Below are 13,298 nucleotides of genomic sequence, written 5' to 3'. Positions count from 1 at the left end.
AACTCAAGCTAACTCAAGCTAATTCAAGCTAGCTAACTCAAGCTAACTCAAGCTAACTCAAGCTAGTTCAAGCTAACTTAATGAAGTTAACCCAAGCTAACTTGGGTTAATGAAGTCAAACTCAAGCTAACCCGAGCTAACTCAAGCTAACTCAAGCTAATTCAAGCTAACTCAAGCTAACTCAAGCTAATTCAAGCTAACTCAAGCTAATTCAAGCTAACTCAAGCTAGCTCAAGCTAACTCAAGCTAACCCAAGCTAACTTAAGCTAGCTTAAGCTAATTAAAGCTAATTAAAGCTAACTCAAGCTAACCCAAGCTAACTTAAGCTAGCTCTAGCTGGCTGCCACTGTTAGGCCATTTGGGAGCGCTTTTCTCGCACTCTGATTGGCTGCCACTGTTAGGCCATTTGGGAGCGCTTTTCTCGCACTCTGATTGGCTGCCACTGTTAGGCCATTTGGGAGCGCTTTTCTCGCACTCTGATTGGCTGCCACTGTTAGGCCATTTGGGAGCGCTTTTCTCGCACTCTGATTGGCTGCCACTGTTAGGCCATTTGGGAGCGCTTTTCTCGCACTCTGATTGGCTGCCACTGTTAGGCCATTTGGGAGCGCTTTTCTCGCACTCTGATTGGCTGCCACTGTTAGGCCATTTGGGAGCGCTTTTCTCGCACTCTGATTGGCTGCCACTGTTAGGCCATTTGGGAGCGCTTTTCTCGCACTCTGATTGGCTGCCACTGTTAGGCCATTTGGGAGCGCTTTTCTCGCACTCTGATTGGCTGCCACTGTTAGGCCATTTGGGAGCGCTTTTCTCGCACTCTGATTGGCTGCCACTGTTAGGCCATTTGGGAGCGCTTTTCTCGCACTCTGATTGGCTGCCACTGTTAGGCCATTTGGGAGCGCTTTTCTCGCACTCTGATTGGCTGCCACTGTTAGGCCATTTGGGAGCGCTTTTCTCGCACTCTGATTGGCTGCCACTGTTAGGCCATTTGGGAGCGCTTTTCTCGCACTCTGATTGGCTGCCACTGTTAGGCCATTTGGGAGCGCTTTTCTCGCACTCTGATTGGCTGCCACTGTTAGGCCATTTGGGAGCGCTTTTCTCGCACTCTGATTGGCTGCCACTGTTAGGCCATTTGGGAGCGCTTTTCTCGCACTCTGATTGGCTGCCACTGTTAGGCCATTTGGGAGCGCTTTTCTCGCACTCTGATTGGCTGCCACTGTTAGGCCATTTGGGAGCGCTTTTCTCGCACTCTGATTGGCTGCCACTGTTAGGCCATTTGGGAGCGCTTTTCTCGCACTCTGATTGGCTGCCACTGTTAGGCCATTTGGGAGCGCTTTTCTCGCACTCTGATTGGCTGCCACTGTTAGGCCATTTGGGAGCGCTTTTCTCGCACTCTGATTGGCTGCCACTGTTAGGCCATTTGGGAGCGCTTTTCTCGCACTCTGATTGGCTGCCACTGTTAGGCCATTTGGGAGCGCTTTTCTCGCACTCTGATTGGCTGCCAGTGTTAGGCCATTTGGGAGCGCTTTTCTCGCACTCTGATTGGCTGCCAGTGTTAGGCCATTTGGGAGCGCTTTTCTCGCACTCTGATTGGCTGCCAGTGTTAGGCCATTTGGGAGCGCTTTTCTCGCTTTTCTCTTCAGCTTACTTCAGCTAATTTAGAACACAACCGAACATTTGTAGCAAGACACCGCACAACCTTGGCTGCTTGGTTGCCTGAGCACAAGTTCAAGTTCTTTCCCAGTGCCGTAACACGACACTGGAATTTTCACCAAATGTCAACCACCGTTTGCCGTACACTCCGAATTATGTTACGGTGCTTATTGGCTAGAGAAGAACTCAAAAGTATGAGTTGATTGCAAGGCAGTAGACATGGTTTCGCACAGCATAGATCAACATAGAATAAAACTCTCTGCAGAATTTTGATCTTCCTTCTTCCTAACTCAAATGAGTAGCGAGGTCCATATCATGCACCACCGAGAGACTATCTTCTAGTCTATCTATACCACCAGCCCGAAGGCTAGCAATATTTATATCATGCACCACCGAGAGACTATCTTCTAGTCTATCTATATCACCAGCCCGAAGGCTAGCAATATTTACATCATGCACCACCGAGAGACTATCTTCTAGTCTATCTATATCACCAGCCCGAAGGCTAGCAATATTTATATCATGCACCACCGAGAGACTATCTTCTAGTCTATCTATATCACCAGCCCGAAGGCTAGCAATATTTATATCATGCACCACCGAGAGACTATCTTCTAGTCTATCTATATCACCAACCCGAAGGCTAGCAATATTTATATCATGCACCACTGAGAGACTATCTTCTAGTCTATCTATATCACCAGCCCGAAGGCTAGCAATATTTATATCATGCACCACCGAGAGACTATCTTCTAGTCTATCTATATCACCAACCCGAAGGCTAGCAATATTTATATCATGCACCACCGAGAGACTATCTTCTAGTCTATCTATATCACCAACCCGAAGGCTAGCAATATCTATATCATGCACCACCGTTTAGCATCTCCAACCCAGAGGGCGGAGACACTAGGGGATTTGGGTAAGGACACCCAACCCCCACCTGCGGACAATGCCTCAGCACCTCGTAGCGTAAGCCACTCGGTTACTTACAGCATGCCCAGGCATACCCATCATCTATGGGGGGTCGACTTACTATCTGACACCATTTGCCGTACGCTCCGAAGTATGTTACGGTGCTTGTTGGCTAGTGAAGAACTCAAAAGTATGAGTTGATTGCAAGGTGCAGATAGAGTCATAATCTATGCTCACACAGTATGGGTCCTGACTTAGAGGCGTTCAGTCATAATCCAACAAGCGTAGCTTCACACCCGACTTTTCAGTCAGACGTTGACACCAGAGGCTTGAACACACGGTTCCTCTCGTACTAAGTGTGATTACTGTAGCATAGATCAAATATAGAAGTCATAGACCTCTATTTAGTTTCAATTCATCAACAGGGTAAAACTAACCTGTCTCACGACGGTCTAAACCCAGCTCACGTTCCCTGTTAGTGGGTGAACAATCCAACACTTTGCGAATTCTGCTTCGCAATGATAGGAAGAGCCGACATCGAAGGATCAAAAAGCGACGTCGCTATGAACGCTTGGCCGCCACAATCCCTGTGGTAACTTTTCTGACACCTCTTGTTTAAAGTCTTTAAGGCCATTAGTAAAAGGATCGATAGGCCATGCTTTCGCAGTCTGTAATCATACTGAAAATCTAGTTCAAGCTGACATTTGCCTTTTTGCTCTACGTGAGGTTTCTGTCCCCACTGAGTCAGCCTTAGGACACCTGCGTTATCATTTTACAGATGTACCGCCCCAGTCAAACTCCCAACCTGACCCTGTCTCCAGGTGGGTTCAATCTAACTACTCCGATGCATGGCATGGTGCAGTTTTGCGATTTTTCGCTTTAATTAGGCCATTTTATTCAAATGTGCCTTTACTTTTTGACTGGATTAGTAAAGTGAAACCGAAAGTAGTGGTATTTCACTGACGAAAACCGAAGTTTTCTCCCACTTATTCTACACCTTTCGAGCCACTTCACAAAGTCAGACTAGAGTCAAGCTCAACAGGGTCTTCTTTCCCCACTGATTTAGCTTTGCCCGTTCCCAAAGCTGTGGTTTCGCTGGATAGTAGATAGGGACAGTAGGAATCTCGTTAATCCATTCATGCGCGTCACTAATTAGATGACGAGGCATTTGGCTATTTTTTTTTTTTTTTTTTTTTTTTTGCAAACACTGAATTAAGTCTTGGTATAAAGGACAGACATCAATACACTATGATATTTACATATCACATCAACAACATACAAAGAGTCTTCAGAGAATGGGTTGGCATACGAAGGTATGCGAGCTTTGAGTTTGTGAACACTATCGTTGTGTAGTCGGGTGGCTAGATCCTTGCGGTTCTCTAGCCATCGTCATCGGTGAGTTGTGACCACTTCGTGAACCCACTCCTCTTCCACTGCTGGAATGTCCTTGCTGATCCCTCAAGACACCTCACTATGAGCAGTTGGAGGTGGCTCTTCTTCAGGCCCAGGTTCCAGAGGAGGTGCCACGTCTTCTGTGCCATTGCCCCACGCCAGCTCATGACCAGGGCGCCAAATGTCACACTTCGAGCCTGAGTCCTGCACATCACGTCTTGTACCACTTCTGGGACTTGGTAGTAGTTAGCCTTCATCTGGTACTGATCATCTAGAACTGCATTGTCACTGCAGATGATGCCGTCTATGACCCATGCCTGTTCGTCCTTCCACACCACCAGGTCTGGCTTTCTGATACCCTGTCTCGTCTTGATCACTGGTTCGGCAAGTGTGCTGTAACCCTGCTTCTCCAGAAGTCCTTTGGCGAGGTCCACACACTTGTCATGTCTTCTGATTCTCTCGCCCCAGCTTCTTGGACACACTTGGAGGATGTGGGCCAGCGTCTCTCGTCTACCACATGCATCACATGAGGGGTCCTGTCCTTTGTGCCACCTCTGCATCTTAGCTTTTGTTGTCATCAGGTTGCCTCTGATCTTCATCACAGCAATGAAGGTGGACCCTGTCATGAGTAGTGTGCCGTTGGTCAAGATCCCATGACCCCCACACTGTCGCACAGTCTTGAGTCCAGCCCCATCTACTGTGGTGTGCAACCTGTCTCCCTGTCTGATTCTGAGCTCTGCTATGCTATGTGGGGTCACACTGTCAACGGTAGGCCTTGCTGCTTCTATGCTTTCCAGCAACTTCTTGAAGAACACTGTCTGGGTGAGGGCTGCCACTGCCGGGTCCTCGTCTCTCATTAGTCTCGTCAGTCTGGATTCCTGCATCAGTGGTACCCTCTTCTGCAGCTCAGGTATGCCCAGTCCTCCATCGTCAACGTCTGCATGGAACATTTCCTTTGGGGTGTCTTTGGGCCATCTTAGGAACTGCCTCACCGTCCTCCTGATGACCCTGTCAATGCCTCCCAGGACCTGCTTCGTTGTCTTTGCAAGGACTAGCTGATGGTACACACTGGGTATGCAGTAGGTCTTGAGTATCCAGATTCGTTGCTGTGGTTTCAGGGGGGCTCTTCTCAGGTCATCTAGCTTCTTCTCCAGCTTCTTGATGGTGTTTGTCCTCGTACCATATGCCCCTGTCTCAATGCCCAGGTACTTGTAGAAGGACTCTGCTGTCATCACGGGGAGACCTCCTGCCCTGCTGCTGAACACTGTGTTAGGGTTTATCACTATCTGTCGGTCCCTTGGCACTGTGTCCACATCTAGGGTTGCACACTTCTTGGCATTGAGAGAGAGACCACATCTTTCCAGCCCTGTCTCCAGTCTGTTGATAGAGTCCTGAAGCCCTGTCTGCGTCTGAGCTAGCAACACAACGTCATCGGCAAAGGCGAGGTGATTCAGCTTTTCTGAGCCCATCTGGATTCCAGTCGTTTGGGGTAGAGTCTTCAGCACCCTGTTCATCACAAGGTTGAATAGGATTGGGGAGATGGGATCCCCCTGTCTGACCCCCTTGGATGGCTTCACCAAGCGTCTTGCTCCGTCGATCTCCAGAGTTGTGCCCTGTCTCTTGTAGCCCTTCATGATGTATCTGAGGATCTTGGGGTCTATGCCTGCTTCTAGTGCTGCTTCTGCCAGGGCCTTGTGGGTCACACTGTCAAAGGCCTTCTTCACATCTATGAAGGCCAGTTTGAGTCCCCGTCTCTGTGTCTTTGCCTCACTGATAATGCCCTGCAGCAGAAGAGAGTTGGTTGCCGTCCCATCTACCCTCTTGAAGCCCTTCTGTCTGATATTGTCGTCTAGGTCCTCAAGTCGTGCAGCTAAGCACTTGTGGAACACCCTGGCCAGTACACTTGCCACTGTGATGGGTCTGAAGTCCATTGGTTCCTGAGACCCTGCCACTTTGGGGATGAACACTGTTCTTCCACTAAGGAGCCACTCGGGTAGATGTTCAGCCAGCAGCCAGAGATTGAAGTGGGAGACCAACTTCTTGAAGGGGATGCAAGTCACCGTCTTCCTGCTCACCCTGTCTGGTCCAGGAGCTGTCTGTCCCATGGTCTGCACACACTTGGCCACTTCTTCGATGGTGATTGGAGTGACCCAACCCTGACCGCTGATTGTGCTTAGGTCTATTGTCTCTGCTTCCGTCTCAAGGAGCTGCTGCCAAGCATCAAGAAACCCTGTCTTGTCGGTGATGGGGTTGTGCTCACCAAACTTCTCCCATGACCCATCCATCACTGATGCCGCTGCCTTAGCCCTGTCACGTCTGTAAAGAGCCTGCAGTCTTGCATACTGGTGCCGTCTCATGCCCTTCTTGGATCGTCTAGGATGTTTGTGAGCCCTCTGTCCCCCATTCTTCCCTGGTTCTTGTGCAAGGGTTTGTAGCCACATCTGTCCCTCTCTCTCGACGTACTGGGTGAGATCGTCGTCCGTCATTCTGTGCCATTCACCCGGAGGAGGAAGAGCCAGCATCTCAAGGTCGATGCCCGTCTCAAGACAGTGTCTTGGTCTGTCTTCCTGCACAGTGTTTTCCTCCCTGTCATGTTCCTGCATCATTGCCACAAACTGTTGGTTCTTTCTCAAGCCCTTGAATGCCTCAGCGGATCGATGGGGGAACAGTCTTGCCAGTTGCTCATTCTCTTGCTTCTGGGATGCGGGATCAAGGCCCCTCATCGCGTCTCTGACCAGAGCCATTTCCTCAAGAGTCCACCTTGCATTAGATCTGCCTGTCTTCTGGGCCTGCATCTGGTGGTATGTATCTGGGTGCCTGCTTTTGGTGTGAAGTGAGAGACCAGTCTGTCCTTTGAAGGGTCCAGCACCACAGATTGAGCAGCACCAGTTGGGGGCTGTTGCTTGGCCACTCACGGGTTCCTGGGTGGGAGCCCTGCCCGCATGTGCTCCCTGTGATGCTTTCGTCTGTGATGCCCCTGACTTGTGACTTCTGGTCTTGTGCTGCTTCAGGCCGAGCTCACTCCTGAACGGACCCTGTCCGCAGATGTCGCAGGTCCACTTGGAGGCCACGTCTCCACAACTACTGGTGCTCACACTGTCTTGTCTGGCTGAGGCCAGATCTTTCTCATTGATTGTCTTCATCGTTGGGACTACTGTACCGAGGTACAGACTTTGGTTTTACCCAAAGTGGTTGGCGAACTTTTAAGGTGGTCAGCACACTTCACCGGACAGCCTTTGTTCTGGTATGACTCCGAAACCGTGGTTTTTAGTGGTTCGCCTTCCACGGACAGTCTTTGTTTTGGTGTGACTCCGAAACCGTGGTTTTAGTGGTTTGCCTTCCACGGACAGTCTTTGTTTTGGTATGACTCCGAAACCGTGGTTTGTTGAGTGGTTTTCCTTCCACTGGGCAAGTTTTTAAGGTTTGTCCATTCCGGGGACTATTGATGGTGTGCTTAGCTCAGCCACGAATGGCAGTTTCCAGCGAGACCTCGTGGAGGTTGCACACAGTCAACTAATCATCACAGTCCGGTTAAGAGAGTCATAGTTACTCCCGCCGTTAAGAGAGTCATAGTTACTCCCGCCGTTTACCCGCGCTTATTTGAATTTCTTCACTTTGACATTCAGAGCACTGGGCAGAAATCACATTGCGTCAACACCGTTTCACCAGCCATCGCAATGCTTTGTTTTAATTAAACAGTCGGATTCCCCTTGTCCGAACCAGTTCAGAGTTCGAGTGTTTTTTGTGCAACAGAATAGACCTAAAGCATATCAGCTAGCAGTCAAACCAAACGCCAACAACCCGAAGGCCATCGCACGCTTTAGCAGACCGAAGCGTCAAACTAAAGGCTTGTTACACCCACTCCTCAGAGCCAATCCTTCTTCCGAAGGTACGGATCTATTTTGCCGACTTCCCTTATCTACACTGTTCCAAGACCAGAGGCTTTTCACCTTGGGGACCTGATGCGGTAATCGGTACGATTCACTCTCCTGACATCTGCTAAGCCAAACTTTTATGTGCCACCAGGAACAATTGGGACACAGCAAATGCTGCTGTGCTCTTGCACGCTTCGAGCCTTATCTCTGATTGAATCAATTCCAAGGACTCTACAACGTGTTATAAAGAAAAGATAACTCTTCCCCAAGGTCCCAATGACAAAGTTCGACCTCAATGACGTTGCCGTCTCAATGCCAGGAGAGTAAGTTCGGGAATTTTAACCCGATGCTCTTTCGAGACTCAGCAGTTTTCAAGAAACCACTATTCAAGACTTTGGCATTAGCCTGTCTTTTAGAATCGACTAACTCATGTGCAAACGCTGTTCACATGAAAGCCTTTCCCGCTTCAGTCCTCAAAGTTCTCATTTGAGTACTTGCTACTTCCACCAAGATCTGCTCCATTGATCGCTTCGCGCATACACTTGCGTGCATACTTTAGCGCAATCAATGTGTCCTCCTACACATGAATATCATTTTTGAGCTGGTGAGGCTCTTTTTCTCTAATCTAACTTGCGTTAGATATTGATATTCATGGTTGGGTATAGGCCACGAGCTCTAGTGCCATCCATTTTCAGGGCTGATTGATTCGGCAGGTGAGTTGTTACACACTCCTTAGCGGATTTCAACTTCCATGACCACCGTCCTGCTGTCAGTATCAATCAACACCTTTTGTGGTGACTCATGAGCAAGTAGTTAGGCGCCTTAACCCAACTTTTGGTTCATCCCACATCGCCGGTTCTGCTTACCAAAAGCGGCCCACAAAAAGCTTGCATTCATAGTCCAAGTGCAATTAAGTCACAAGGACATCTCACCGATTTATAGTTTGAGAATAGGTGAAGGAAAAATTTTCCCCCATTCCTCTAATCATTCGCTTTAACCGATGAAATTGCTTTGCGAAGATTTTTCAATCTTGCTCAAGCTTTTGCTATCCTGAGGGAAACTTCGGAGGAAACCAGCTACTAGATGGTTCGATTAGTCTTTCGCCCCTATGCTCAGGTCAGACGATCGATTTGCACGTCAGAACCGCTTCGGGCTTCCACCATGGTTTCCCGTGGCTTCGCCCTGCCCAAGCATAGATCACCATCTTTCGGGTCGTGTGCTACTTGCTCTGGATCAGTCATGCAATAAGAGCAAAACCGTCCGTGGTTGCGGGACACCGAATCGGCGCCCTCACCACACAAAGTAGTGCAATTCATAAAAATTACACTGTTCACTTTCATTTCGCGTGTGCGCTTTCAATGAGCGACAACACTTGCAAGCAACTCACACTCCTTGGTCCGTGTTTCAAGACGGGCTGTAGAGAGCATTGAATAGGAAGTTGAGGTCAGACAGGCAATCAAGATCAATTTATCTCATTTTGTTTAGAATCAACAAGAAGAATTCCGAGGAAAACTTCTGCTCGATTCATTAACAAGATTTGCCAAAAGACGACAACTACACTACTCGGTAGCCGAGAATATAATATCAAGGCATTGAGTATGGTAACGCTCACTCCAGTTCCCCTTCAACAGTTTCACGTACTTTTCACTCTCTCTTCAGAGTGCTTTTCAACTTTCCCTCACGGTACTTGTTTACTATCGGTCTCGCTTTATAATTAGCTTTTGGAGAGACATATCTCCAGCTTCGAGTTGCACTTTCAAACAACTCTACTCATAGGAATGAGCCATTATGACTGGTATCGAAAATGACCTTTACAGGATTTTCACCTTCTTTGATGCTACTTTCCAGTAGACATCAGGACAAATTCACCAGTCTAGCATCAAACCATACCGGACACCGAGAAATGTTGCCATTTCTCTTCCCGATGAGCTTTTCCCTGTTCATTCGCCATTACTAAGGGATTCTCAGTTGATTTCTTTTCCTCCCCTTACTGATATGCTTAAGTTAAGGGGGTTCTCTCGCCCAATTCAGGTTATGTAGTTGATTGTCTCTTAATTGGTTCACTGACCAATATGAGACAGAAACCGATTCAGCAGTTTTGTTCGCTACTACTATCAAACACAGGTCGAAGTTTCCATTCAGTCATTAATTCCAACTTTCAAATGTTGTTGTTTCAGCTTTCGCTTACTAGAAGCAACATAATACTCGCTGCAATACAGACCTCGGGAAACCCTCACCGTGAATAAGGTTCACTCACATATTTCACTACATTTTGCGTGGGATTGGAGATGAGGCTACTCGTTCTTGCTCAGTACTAGGCTGAAAATTAACGAAACTTCGTTACAAACGTTCACATGTTGATGTTTCCGCTTTCGCGTACTCGAAACAACATAATACTAGTCTTTGTAATTTAGTTTCATAATTTCAACTGTTCTCATGCAGAATTTTTGCTCATTCTTATCCCAAATTTTGACCTGGCTACTAGTTACACTCCTTGTACTTATTGCAAAATGACCACAAATTTCAACAGCTTTCACATGTTGCTGTTTCGGCTTTCGCTTACTACAGTCAACATAATACTCGTTGCAAAATAAGTGCTCGGCATCTGCAATTTTCCAAAGACGAAGTTTCGCCAGTTCAATTTTCGCTCGCCAATTATGGCTACTAATTCACACGGTACTGAGCTCAACAACATTAAATTTGTTCAGCAAGACTTTCACATGTTGATGTTTTGGCTTTCGCCTACTAGAAGCAACATAATACTCGTCTTGTTAGCTCATTCAATGAGAATAGCTTTTCCCGTTGAGAATTTTTGCCTTCAATTGGCGTTGTAGTGAGTTTGGCTACTCAGATCACCAAATACTTGTGACAATTCGAACCAGAAATGTTTTCAATTTTCACATGCTGATGTTTCGGATTCAACCTACTAGAAGCAGCATAATACTTGTATTCAACAATTTCTGTATCAAATCCCAGTTTTCTCTGGTGCATCTTTGCCAAACTATTCCAAACTGCCTGAGTCTGAATACCAATTACAGGTACTAGTAAATGCACGTTACTAAGGACTATATAGTTCTAGGTTACTGTACACAACGACGTTCACATGTTGATGTTTCAGCTGCCGCTTACTAGAAACAACATAATACTTATCGTGCATACCTTTCCATAACTTGTCCTTTTCAGATGCATTAGTTTCCCTTTGTCTTGGCTTCTACAGTCAGACTGGCTACTAGTAACAGCACAGTACTAATCACATATCGTTCTACAGTTTGCAGACAACTTTCACATGTTGATGTTTCAGCTTTCGCCTACTAGAAACAACATAATACTCGCTGTATACATTTGTAGTTCTCTATGTAACTTTCATGTGAAGAAGTTTCGCCAGTCTTTTTGACTGTCTCAAATCTGAGTCATGCTTAGGCTACTAGTTGCTTCATAGTACTTATCGCCTCGAGATCATTGAACAAAACTTGATTTTCACATGTTGCTGTTTCAGCTTCCGCTTACTAGAAACAACATAATACTAGTCTCATTAAGTTCCGTCTCTTTGCAATTTTCTTATGAAGAAAATTCGCCATCACAATGACTCCAGCAGTTCTTGATCAAGGAATGCAATCATTGATCAGAATGCTATTATTTGAATCGGTTCTGCTTTAAGTGTTCCAATTTTATTGGAAGCACCAACAATAGAACATCAATGTGTTCAATCGAGAGTTATATAACCCTGAATCGGACGCAGTCAACAGCCGAAGCCGAGACCGCCTTTTGCGTTAGAGAGGTCGGTAAACAAATCTTGCGATTCATACCGAATTAACACATATAGCTGTGCTCCTCTTCGTAAAGCGAGCCAAGTGATCCCCTGTTGAAGGATGTATTTGGACCAATCTAGTAGCATTTGGTTTCCAACAAGCTCTCCCAAGTTAGCTTACTTATTGGGCTTTTCAACCAATTCGGTTGGCTACAAGCATCATCAAAGTACTAGCCACAGTTTGATCGCAAAATTCTACGACTTTCACATGTTGATGTTTCGGCTTGCGCTTAGCCTACTATAAGCAACATAATACTAGTCATATCATAGAGCGTGATCAGCTTGTGACGTTCTCATGATGAAGTTTCACCAACAGTGTCTCACTTCGAGCTTAAATCCAGCTACTAGTAACTACACAGTACTGACTGCAACGATAACTTTTATCTATACCTTTCACATGCTGCGCTTTCGGCCAGGGCCTACTAACGTCAACATAATACTCGATATAAACTTTTGTTCATGATGCAGCTTCCCCATGCAGAAGTTTCGCCTTCAAATGCTCTCTTGGCCATATGACGTAAGAAAAGGTTACTAGTAACATCACAGTACTAGCCACAGTTTGATTGCAAAATTCTACGACTTTCACATGTTGATGTTTCGGCTTGCGCTTAGCCTACTAGAAGCAACATAATACTAGTCATATCATAGAGCGTGATCAGCTTGTGACGTTCTCATGATGAAGTTTCACCAACAGTGTCTCATTTCGAGCTTAAATCCAGCTACTAGTAACTACACAGTACTGACTGCAACGCTAACTTTTATCTATACCTTTCACATGCTGCGCTTTCGGCCAGGGCCTACTAACGTCAACATAATACTCGATATAAACTTTTGTTCATGATGCAGCTTCCCCATGCAGAAGTTTCGCCTTCAAATGCTCTCTTGGCCATATGACGTAACACAAGGTTACTAGTAACATCACAGTACTAGCCACAATTTGATCGCAAAATTCTACGACTTTCACATGTTGATGTTTCGGCTTGCGCTTAGCCTACTAGAAGCAACATAATACTAGTCATATCATGGAGCGTGATCAGCTTGTGACGTTCTCATGATGAAGTTTCACCAACAGTGTCTCATTTCGAGCTTAAATCCAGCTACTAGTAACTACACAGTACTGACTGCAACGATAACTTTTATCTATACCTTTCACATGCTGCGCTTTCGGCCAGGGCCTACTAATGTCAACATAATACTCGATATAAACTTTTGTTCATGATGCAGCTTCCCCATGCAGAAGTTTCGCCTTCAAATGCTCTCTTGGCCATATGACGTAACACAAGGTTACTAGTAACATCACAGTACTAGCCACAATTTGATCGCAAAATTCTACGACTTTCACATGTTGATGTTTCGGCTTGCGCTTAGCCTACTAGAAGCAACATAATACTAGTCATATCATAGAGCTTGATCAGCTTGTGACATTCTCATGATGAAGTTTCACCAACAGTGTCTCATTTTGAGCTTAAATCCAGCTACTAGTAACTACACAGTACTGACTGCAACAATAACTTTTATCTATACCTTTCACATGCTGCGTTTTCGGCCAAGGCCTACTAACGTCAACATAATACTCGATATAAAATTTTGATCATGATGCAGCTTTCCCATGCAGAAGTTTCGCCTTCAAATGCTCTCTTGGCCATATGACGGAACACCAG

At 46.2% G+C, this 13,298-nt stretch overlaps 2 pseudogenes; both read right to left on the bottom strand.

Moving 5' to 3' along the window:
* Positions 1–2,578: 2,578 nt before the first annotated feature.
* LOC142355872 (large subunit ribosomal RNA) lies at positions 2,579–9,865 on the bottom strand (annotated as a pseudogene).
* A 1,683-nt stretch (positions 9,866–11,548) lies between these two features.
* LOC142355871 (5.8S ribosomal RNA) lies at positions 11,549–11,700 on the bottom strand (annotated as a pseudogene).
* Between the last annotated feature and the right edge of the window lie 1,598 nt (positions 11,701–13,298).

Source organism: Convolutriloba macropyga, unplaced genomic scaffold (genome assembly GCF_964194025.1).
Source record: "Convolutriloba macropyga unplaced genomic scaffold, txConMacr16.3 SCAFFOLD_3897, whole genome shotgun sequence".
Classification (NCBI taxonomy): domain Eukaryota; kingdom Metazoa; phylum Xenacoelomorpha; order Acoela; family Convolutidae; genus Convolutriloba; species Convolutriloba macropyga.
This window is presented reverse-complemented; position numbering and strand designations above follow the sequence as displayed.